Consider the following 11,326-nt stretch of genomic DNA (forward strand, 5'->3'; position numbering starts at 1 on the left):
CTCTCCCAGTCCATTCCAGCCTCTCCCAGTTGATCTCAGTCTCTTCCAGTTCATCCCAGCCTCTCCCAGTTCATTCCAGCCTCTCCCAGTCCATCCCAGCCTCTCCCAGTTCATCCCAGCCTCCCCCAGTCCATCCCAGCCTCTCCCAGTCCATTCCAGCCTCTCCCAGTCCATCCCAGCCTCTCCCAGTTCATCCCAGCCTCCCCCAGTCCATCCCAGCAAAGGTCAAGCCTCACCTTCTCTCTCAGTGCATTCACTTGTCCCTTCAAATCACCAAGTTGTCCCAGTCTGTCTCTCAGCCTCTCTACTTCCACTCTTGCTTCACTCAATTCAACCTGCAAGGAAGAGAAAGTTTTAGTTATCCCTTCATATCTCCCTCCACCTTTCTCCTCCACATTTCTCCTTCCACATAGAGATTCTGCAATGTTTCCTCCATCTCTCCTCCAAACCTGACTATCCTGCGACACTTTGTTCATAGTTAAAATAGTGTTTTTTGTTATAGTCTCACAAAATAGTCAGACATTCTCTCCTCTACCACCCTATATTCTTTCCTCCATTTCTTCCTCCGCAAGTTCCCTCCAAGCCTCTCCTCCCTCACAGACCTTCCTCCATCTTTCCTCCATCTCTCCTCCAATCCTGACTATCCTGTGACACTTTGTTCATGGTTAAAATAGTGTTTTTTGTTAGATAGTCTCACAAAAAAGTCAGACATTCTCTCCTCTACCACCCTCTATTCTTTCCTCCATTTCTTCCTCTGCAAGTTCCCTCCAGGCCTCTCCTCCCTCACAGACCTTCCTCCATCTTTCCTCCATCTCTCCTCCAATCCTGACTATCCTGTGACACTTAGTTCTTAGTTAAAATAGTGTTTTTGTTGGAGAGTCTGACATCACAGCCAATCAGTATCACAACATACTTACCTGCAAGGCCATAAAGTCTCTCTCTTGATTGGCTGAGAGCTGGCCAATCAGAGGCTGGGACTGCAGTGGTGTGGGAGGGGGAGGGAGGGCCACACCTAACCCTCCTCCTCCTCCTTCCTCTTCCTCTTCCTCCTCCTCTTCTTCAAAACTAAAAGGAAAAATATCTTCAATATATAAATCTGTTAATATAAAGTCAGTAGTGGTGGTGGTGGTGGTGGTGGTGGTGGTGGTGGTGGTGGTGGTGGTGGTGGAGGGGGGAGGCCAACCTGTGGGGGGGAGAGAGGAGGGGGTGAGGGGGGCAGTGTGTATGTATGTATGTATGTATGTATGTATGTATGTGTGTGTGTATGTGTGTGTGTGTGTGTGTGTGTGTGTGTGTGTGTGTGTGTGTGTGTGTGTGTGTGTGTGTGTGTGTGTGTGTGTGTGTGTGTGTGTGTGTGTGTGTGTGTGAGAGAGAGAGAGAGAGAGAGAGAGAGAGAGAGAGAGAGAGAGAGAGAGAGAGAGAGAGAGAGAGAGAGAGAGAGAGAGAGAGAGAGAGAGAGAGAGAGAGAGAGAGGCATGTGTGTGTGTGTGTGTGTGTGTGTGTGTGTGTGTGTGTGTGTGTGTGTGTGTGTGTGTGTGTGTGTGTGTGTGTGTGTGTGTGTGTGTGTGTGTGTGTGTGTGTGTGTGTCCTTAAATATACCAATACTATTACTATTACTATTATTATTTTTATTATTATTATCATTACTACTACTATTACTTTTAATATAACAACAACAACAACAACAACCACCACCACCACCATCACCACCACCACCACCACTACTACTAATAATAATAATTCAAATTGAAGAAGAAGAAGAAGAAGAAGAAGAAGAAGAAAAACAAGAACAAGATACCTATAACTCTCTCTCTCTCTCTCTCTCTCTCTCTCTCTCTCTCTCTCTCTCTCTCTCTCTCTCTCTCTCTCTCTCTCTCTCTCTCTCTCACCTGTGCTTGTCCAGTTTGATGTGCTTTGGGTAATCAGGAAGAGCTGTAAAATGCTGTTTGGTCTTCACAGAGCCCCTCTTCTCCTCCTCCTCCTCCTCCTCTTCTTCTTCTTCTTCCTCCTCCTCCTCTCCCTCCTCTTCTTTCATCTGGCAGCCATGGTGGTGGTGGTGGTGGTGGTGGTGGAGATAAATATATATATATTAATTCATATAATTTACACACACACACACACACACACACACACACACACACACACACACACACACACACACACACACACACACACACACACACACACAGCCTCTCTCTCTCTCTCTCTCTCTCTCTCTCTCTCTCTCTCTCTCTCTCTCTCTCTCTCTCTCTCTCTCTCTCTCTCTCTCTCTCTCTCTCTCTCTCTCTCTCTCTCTCTCTCTCTCTCTCTCTCTCTCTCTCTCTCTCTCTCTCTCTCTCTCACACACACACACACACACACACACACACACACACACACACACACACACACACACACACACACACACACACACACACACACACACACACACACACACACACACACACACCTCATAATCTTGTGTGCTTGTCTTTTCTTGTAATCTGAAAAAATAATGATAATAATAATAATAATAATAATAATAATAAATAATAATAATAATAATAATAATAATAATATCAACAACAACAACAATATGTCTTACCTCCTAGAGCCTTCCTTTTCCTCCTCCTCCTCCTCTTTCTCCTCCTCATCCTCCTCCTCCTGCTCCTTGTCTTCCTGCTCCTCGTTCTTCTTCATCCTCCTCCTCCTCCTCCTCCTCCTCCTCTCCTCCTGTGTATTGAGGGCAGCTGTGAAATGGCGAAGCAGAGGAGGAACCGCCAGAACCTCACCAATGGCCAGGCAGTGAGAAAGTTCCGGCAGCAGTCTTCTCAGTTCATCTATGTTTTCTTTGTGTAACCTGTAAAGTAGTAGTAGTAGTAGTAGTAGTAGTAGTAGTAGTAGTAGTAGTAGTAGTAGTAGTAGTAGTAGTAGTAGTAGTAGTAGTAGTAGTAGAGAGAGAGATAGAAAAACAAGGATTACAGGTACACAGACATATGAAGGTGTATTATTAAGCGAACACAAACACACACACACATTAAGTAAACAAGGATTTCTTTACAGTCTGGCAAATAAGAAGGGTCAATTTGAAGACAGGGCCAGCAGCATCTTGGGGGAAGCTGGTACTAGTGCTGGACTGACTTTAGGTAACTAGAATGCATAAAGCTGGCAGGGTTTTTCATACAGAGGTAGTTGGCAGAGAGAGGTGTGTCCTGCAAGTTAAAGACAGAATTATGACCCAGCTTGTACCTTGTATCAGGAACTTGTACAACCACAACTGGCAGGCAAGCAGGCTATAAAGGACTCAGTAATGGACTAGTCATGTACTTATGCTGTGGATTCATACTTTACACCAGCAAACCGGCTTCACTCAGTGGTGGTGACAAAACAAGGCCTCGTCTCTGTGGCCAGTGTTTTCTTAGTCCCTCTCCTCCATTTCTCCCTCCACAAGTTACCTCCAGACTTCTCCTCCCTCACAGACCTTCCTCCATGTTTCCTCCACCTCTCCTCCAATCCTGACTATTCTGTGACACTTGCTTCATAGATAAAATAGTGCTTTTGTTAGATAGTCTGCCACCACAGCCAATAATTCTTCCCTCCACCACCCTCTCTCCTTTCCTCCAATATTTCCCTCCACAAGTTACCTCCATGCTTCTCCTTCCTTGCACACCTTCCCCAGTCATCCCTCCACCTCCCCTCCAATTCTCACCCTCCTCTGACCCTTAGTTCACCTGCAGGAAGGCCCTGGAGAAGGCGTGCCGGCGAGCCACCTCCGTGACGGCTGCGGCATAGACCCTCGGGGCGCGGTGAATCTGCTCCACCACCTGCAGGAGTCCAGCCAGGCGCCGCACACTCTCTTGGTGAATGGAGACGCGCGTGTCCGCCTCGTACAGACGCCTCTCTATATACATTATCCACCTATGGGGTCAGGATCGGTTAAGAGAGACAGGCAGGGAGGCAGGGAGGCAGGGAGGCAGGGGGGAGAGAGACACAGAGGGGGTGGGAGTTGAAAAGGGAAAATTTTGTAATGGAGGGAGAGAAGAAAGAGGAACAAGTGACAACACAGCTCAAAGTGAATAATGAAAAGAGAAGGACAATGATGATAACAAGAAAATAAGGAAGGAAGGAGGAGAAAGAAAACAAACAAACAAACAAATATCATTACCAAAAAAGGAACAGCTGATTCTCCTCCTCCTCCTCCTCCTCCTCCTCCTCCTCCTCCTCCTCCTCCTCCTCCTCCTCCTCCTCCTCCTCCTCCTCCTCCTCCTGCTGCTGCTGTGAATACTTACTTCAGTCTAACGTGCAAATTCTCCGACAGCTCTTCCTTTGCCTTGATGCATCTCCTTTTGATGTCTTGCAGCTGAGAGAGAGAGAGAGAGAGAGAGAGAGAGAGAGAGAGAGAGAGAGAGAGAGAGAGAGAGAGAGAGAGAGAGAGAGAGAGAGAGAGAGAGAGAGAGAGAGAGTTAGTAACACCTCCAGTAAGAAATTCATAGTATTTTTTGATTATTTTTATTATGTTCCTATATTACTATTACTACTACTACTACTATTACACACACACACACACACACACACACACACACACACACACACACACACCTTTTGATGGTTTTTCAACATGTGCATCAAATTCTTGCGGTGTGAAGTGCAGAGGTCAGGGAATATAGATGGGCCATTCACCTTCCCTGCCCTGTCCTGGTTCTTCAACAGAGCCTGCCAGAGAGAGCACAGGTCAAAGAAGCACTATTTTCACTATGAACCAAGAGACACAGGATAGTCAGGATTGGAGGGAAGGTGGAGGGAACATGGAGGAAGGTCTGTGAGGAAGGAGAAGTGTGGAGGTAACTTATGGAGGGAGATATGGAGGAAAGAATAGAGGGTGGTGGAGGAGAAAATGGCTGGTGGTGATGTCAGACTATCTAACAAAAGCACTATTTTAACTATGAAGCAAGACTTGCAGGATAATCAGGATTGGAGGGAAGGTGGAGGGAACATGGAGGAAGGTCTGTGAGGAAGGAGAAGTGTGGAGGTAACTTATGGAGGGAGATATGGAGGAAAGAATAGAGGGTGGTGGAGGAGAAAATGGCTGGTGGTGATGTCAGACTATCTAACAAAAGCACTATTTTAACTATGAAGCAAGACTCGCAGGATAGTCAGGATTGGAGGGAAGGTGGAGGGAACATGGAGGAAGGTCTGTGAGGAAGGAGAAGTGTGGAGGTAACTTATGAAGGGAGATATGGAGGAAAGAATAGAGGGTGGTGGAGGGGAAAATGGTTGGTGGTGATGTCAGACTATCTAACAAAAGCACTATTTTAACTATGAAGCAAGACTCGCAGGATAGTCAGGATTGGAGAGAAGGTGGAGGGAACATGGAGGAAGGTCTGTGAGGAAGGAGAAGTGTGGGGAAGAACTGCATTAAACTATTAAAATCATGAAACACCTTGAAAACCCCAATAACTTCCACCGCAGCCTGTTAAACTATCCCTGGAACCTTGAAAACCCCAATAACTTCCACTGCAGCCTGTTAAACTATCCCTGGAACCTTGAAAACCCCAATAACTTCCACCGCAGCCTGTTAAACTATCCCTGGAACCTTGAAAACCCCAATAACTTCCACTGCAGCCTGTTAAACTATCCCTGGAACCTTGAAAACCCCAATAACTTCCACCGCAGCCTGTTAAACTATCCCTGGAACCTTGAAAACCCCAATAACTTCCACTGCAGCCTGTTAAACTATTAGAACCTTGAAAAAACCCCAATAACTTCCACTGCAGCCTGTTAAACTATCCCTGGAACCTTGAAAACCCCAATAACTTCCACTGCAGCCTGTTAAACTATTAGAACCTTGAAAAAACCCCAATAACTTCCACTGCAGCCTGTTAAACTATCCCTGGAACCTTGAAAACCCCAATAACTTCCACTGCAGCCTGTTAAACTATTAGAACCTTGAAAAAAACCCAATAACTTCCACTGCAGCCTGTTAAACTATCCCTGGAACCTTGAAAACCCCAATAACTTCCACTGCAGCCTGTTAAACTATTAGAACCTTGAAAAAACCCCAATAACTTCCACCGCAGCCTGTTAAACTATCCCTGGAACCTTGAAAACCCCAATAACTTCCACTGCAGCCTGTTAAACTATCCCTGGAGCCTTGAAAACCCCAATAACTTCCACTGCAGCCTGTTAAACTATTAGAACCTTGAAAACCCCAATAACTTCCACCGCAGCCTGTTAAACTATCCCTGGAACCTTGAAAACCCCAATAACTTCCACTGCAGCCTGTTAAACTATTGCCACACACACCCAGACACTGCCACACACATTCAAACACTGCCACACACACCCAGACACTGCCACACACACCCAGACACTGCCACACACACTCAAACACTGCCACACACACCCAGACACTGCCACACACACCCAAACACTGCCACACACACCCAGACACTGCCACACACACCCAAACACTGCCACACACACCCAGACACTGCCACACACACCCAGACACTGCCACACACACCCAGACACTGCCGCACACACCCAGACACTGCCACACACACTCAAACACTGCCACACACACCCAGACACTGCCACACACACCCAGACACTGCCACACACACCCAGACACTGCCACACACACCCAGACACTGCCACACACACCCAGACACTGCCACACACACCCAGACACTGCCACACACACCCAAACACTGCCACACACATCCAAACACTGCCACACACACCCAAACACTGCCACACACACTCAAACACTGCCACACACACCCAAACACTGCCACACACACCCAGACACTGCCACACACACCCAAACACTGCCACACACACCCAAACACTGCCACACACACCCAGACCACCCAGAACCTTGAAAACCCCAATAACTTCCACTGCAGCCTGTTAAACTATTAGAACCTTGAAAACCCCAATAACTTCCACTGCCATGTCTGCTTCCTGCTATATATTAACACACCCTGCCTGCTACTTACTGCTCCCTTTTTGTCACATTCCTCGCTCCCTTTGTAGTTCAGTAGTAAATTGAGATCTTCCTTTAACTCGTCTCTCTCCCTTGGTCTCTCTAGGATCAAGGGGTAAACAACCAATATGGCGTCTGTTTGTTGTGGTTTCTGCTGGTTCAAACTCAAGTACAAACGGGCCTAAATATTTTTTTTATATAACTAATTATTGTAAGGAGTTCAACATGACTGTTTGGTCTAATTTATATATATTTTTTACATTTATAATAATTTGGTTTTCTCTTCTGTGGCAGTCCCTTTAGTTAGTCAGCTATATAAGGTGATACGATTAGATTGGGCTGATATGACATAGCAAGCCGTAATTAGGTTGATTCAGTAAGATTGGGTGATTAGGGAGCGCTGAATACCTGATAATTAGACAACAAAAACATTTTCTTCCTTATGATACCTGGAAATTCTGAGTTGCAGGAAAGCTAAGTTAGTGAATTTATTAAAACACACACACACACACACACACACACACACACACACACACACACACACACATGACAGTATGCATATAATGACCTCTAACGTTATAGTGAATCTGATAATTACTGAAAACTGTATCCTGACAATTCGCAATTCTGATTTATTTTCACTAGTTATTAATCTCTCTCTCTCTCTCTCTCTCTCTCTCTCTCTCTCTCTCTCTCTCTCTCTCTCCATATCCAGCCTAAGTTCTATGATAGTACCAGATTTTCCCAGCATTCTCAGCATCAAAAATTAACCTCCAGTAAAACAGAGGAGGACTTTGTAAACATATCACGCAGGGAAGCCACGGAACGCCTGACTTCTGATCTTTCTAAAATTTCTGATTGGGGCAGAGCAAACTTGGTATTGTTCAATGCCTCAAAAACTCAATTCCTCCATCTATCAGCTGGACACAACCTTCCAGACAACTATCCCCTCTTCTTCAGTGACACTCACCTGTCCCCCTCTTCCACACTGAACATCCTCGGTCTGTCCTTTACTTATAATCTGAACTGGAAACTTCACATCTCATCTCTAGCTAAAACAGCTTCTATGAAGTTAGGTGGTCTGAGACGTCTCCGCCAGTTTTTCTCACCCCCCCAGCTGCTAACTCTGTACAAGGGCCTTATCCGTCCATGTATGGAGTATGCTTCACATGTCTGGGGGGGTTCCACTCATACTGCTCTTCTAGACAGGGTGGAATCAAAAGCTTTTTGTCTCATCAACTCCTCTCTAACTGAGTGTCTTCAGCCTCTTTCTCACTGCCGTAATGTTGCATATCTAGCTGTCTTCTACCGCTATTTTCATGCTAACTGCTCTTATGATCTTGCTAACTGCATGCCTCCCCTCCTTCCACGGCCTCGCTGCACAAGACTTTCTTCTTTCTCTCACCCCTATTCTGTACACCTCTCTAATGCAAGAGTTAACCAGTATTCTCAATCATTCATCCCTTTCTCTGGTCAACTCTGGAACTCCCTGCCTGCTTCTGTATTTCCACCTTCCTATGACTTGAATTCCTTCAAGAGGGAGGTTTCAAGACACTTATCCATCAATTTTTGACCACTGCTTTAACCCTTTTATGGGACTGACATTTCAGTGGGCATTTTTTTTATTAGATTTTTGTTGCCCTTGGCCGGTGACCTTCCTACATAAAAAAAAAAAAAAATAAATAAATAAAATAATAATTATGGTACAAGTATCTAGGCACAAATTATCATATATTTTTCTTATCAATTATGCCTAGAGAGAGAGAGAGAGAGAGAGAGAGAGAGAGAGAGAGAGAGAGAGAGAGAGAGAGAGAGAGAGTTAAATATTTTGTAGCCTAACATAACAGAACATTAAAACAATTTATAAGGCAAATATTTTCCAAGTGAATCTTTTTGCTTTTGTGTCCTCTCCATTTGTTGAGTGGACCTCTAAACCATGTGTAGAAACCGTTATTGGGTGTGTCTGGGTGTGTTTTGGGTGTATTTGGGTGTGTTTGGGTGTGTCTGGGTGTATTTGAGTGTGTTCTGGTGTGTTATGGGTGTATTGGGTGTGTCTGGGTGTATTTGGGTGTGTCCGGGTGTGTTCTGGGTGTATTGGGTGTGTCTGGGTGTGTTCTGGTGTGTTTTGGGTGTATCTGGGTGTGTCTGGGTGTGTTTGGTGTGTTCTGGTGTGTTTTGGGTGTATTGGGTGTGTTTGGTGTGTTTTGGGTGTGTTCTGGTGTGTCTGGGTGTATTTGAGTGTGTTCTGGGTGTATCTGGGTATGTCTGGGTGTGTTCTGGGTGTATTGGGTGTGTCTGGGTGTGTTTGGTGTGTGCTGGTGTGTTTTGGGTGTGTTCTGGTGTGTTTTGGGTGTAATGGGTGTGTTCTGGTGTGTTTTGGTGTGTTTTGGGTGTGTTTTGGTGTGTTTTTGGTGTATCTGGGTGTGTGTTGAGTGATTTAGAAAGGGGAAGAAAATGAAAAGGAGGAGGAGGAGGAAAAAAAGATGATAATGGTTAAAAGAAAAAAAAGATAAGGTTTAGAAGAAAATAATATTCTCTCTCTCTCTCTCTCTCTAACCTTGCATAGCACACACACACACACACACACACACACACACACACACACACACCTAGTTAGCATCCTGTTCAGGGTAAGATATTGTGAGAGGCCTGATAAAACATTATTTCAGAGAACGTAAGAGGTGGTAAGGTAACAGCACCAGCCAGCAGTGTGGATTTGAAGGACCCTGTCTATAAATATTTTGATTATAGTTTTTGCATGCATTGATTTTTATTTAAGCAAAATTGTATCAGAAATAAATAAAATGTGCATTTCTTGTGAGTATAATTATCTCAGTGTTCATTTTTTTTCTCTGCCAATATCCTTGTGTATATTAACCTTAAAAATAAATAAATAAATAAATAAATGAATAAAAATATTGATTGAAATATTAATGAAATGATAGAGAGTGACTGATGAATAACCTTAACCCTCAGAGAGATTTAGGAAATTCTACATTGTCAAATTTTCAAGATGGCTGCCGTTAACTTCAGGATCCTTTGTCTGTAAATTAATTTTATCGAAAGTTAAATATTAGTTAATGGCAAAAAAATAGTTTTAAAAATATAAACTTAAAAATCTGAAATATGTATGTCATTCAGGGATATATAATTACGTCAGGAAGTGAAGTATATGTTATATCTATGTCTGAAAGCGAGATTATTTCAGTAAGAGAAAGATATCACCAGTAACCAGAAAAATAAATGTTAAGTGCATTATCTTTATTTCTAAGTGTTCATTTTAGTCATTTATTGCTCAAATAAGCAGAAACAACCTTTAAAAAAACGGTAAGTGTGAAGTCAGGTCGGCAGCCATATTGAAACACCATGAAATAAAACTCTCTCAAAGAAAAAGATTAATATAGCTTGTTTAGTGCTGCCATAATCAGAGCATGTGTAAAATAATTTATCCCACTTTCATACTTAATTAAATCTTGATTATTTGCGTATTTTTGTTTTTTTGACCATAATATTGTAACGTTTGCAAGTAGACATTTGATGAGATTAACTCTTTTCTGTCTTTATTTGATCGAATTATTAAACATTTCTCACACGTTAAATACCCATAGAGTAGCATCATATTACTCAATGGATTAAATAAGCAATATAATCGACATGAATGGCAAAAAAAAAGACAAAATATGAGTAGCAATTAAAAATGAATTAGTGACCCATAACCATTTTCTTATTCATCATAGAAAATGTAGTCATTGTTGTTGTCTCTGTTTTTTGTTGTTTTTTTCTTGTTCTTGTCGTCGTTGCTTGTTTTTTTCTCCTTGTTGTTGTTATTGATGCTTGTTATTTGATTCATGTTGTTTTTGTTTTTTTTTGTTGTTTTTTTACTCTTGAAAGTCTAAAACCCCCGAAACGCACATTATGTCCGTAGAGTTCCTCAATAGCAGTTCATAAAAGGGGTTGTTTAACACCGCTACTGCTGCCCGGGGTACAAATTGCGTCTTTATAACGGGCTCACTTTTCACCGTACATTGACTTAATATTTGTGTTCTCGACCTTCATTTTTTCCTTTTTGGCTTTGTATTTATTTAATATTATATAATATTGATTATTTTTAAGGATTGATGCGTTTTTAGATAGCTTCCATTGATGTTGTTGGAAGCAGGTGGACGTACACCCAAGGGGAGAAAACGGAGAAATATTAAATCCCTAATATCACAAAGAAATCTAACCAGAGAGGGTTCAGATGACATTTACATACACCATGCATGAATCAACATCAGCCACGACGAACATTGTGCAAAATTATTGTGGATTAGTGAATATTTAGGTATTTGTATTAAAAAAGCGGTATTTCGTCCAGCT

General features: G+C 43.2%; 1 protein-coding gene across 11 annotated transcripts in view; it reads right to left on the reverse strand.

The window, feature by feature from the left end:
* LOC135099426 (uncharacterized) overlaps positions 1–9,594 on the reverse strand; it is a 25,314-nt gene extending 15,720 nt beyond the window's left edge. For 7 of the 11 annotated variants that reach the window (XR_010267938.1, XR_010267937.1, XR_010267936.1 and 4 more), the window contains exons 1-9: positions 6,981–7,135; positions 4,579–4,692; positions 4,269–4,339; positions 3,711–3,897; positions 2,585–2,839; positions 2,450–2,483; positions 1,890–2,035; positions 918–1,065; positions 237–335 (exon numbers count right to left, since the gene is read on the reverse strand). The gene's annotated coding sequence lies outside the window, so the exon portion shown is untranslated. Of the gene's footprint in view, positions 1–236; positions 336–917; positions 1,066–1,889; positions 2,036–2,449; positions 2,484–2,584; positions 2,840–3,710; positions 3,898–4,268; positions 4,340–4,578; positions 4,693–6,980; positions 7,137–9,576 lie in introns of those variants that run through there. The other 4 variants (XR_010267939.1, XM_064001758.1, XR_010267932.1 and 1 more) reach the window with 3 other exon arrangements.
* Positions 9,595–11,326: the final 1,732 nt, after the last annotated feature.

This window comes from Scylla paramamosain, unplaced genomic scaffold, assembly GCF_035594125.1.
Source record: "Scylla paramamosain isolate STU-SP2022 unplaced genomic scaffold, ASM3559412v1 Contig128, whole genome shotgun sequence".
In the NCBI taxonomy this organism is placed as follows: Eukaryota; Metazoa; Arthropoda; class Malacostraca; order Decapoda; family Portunidae; genus Scylla; species Scylla paramamosain.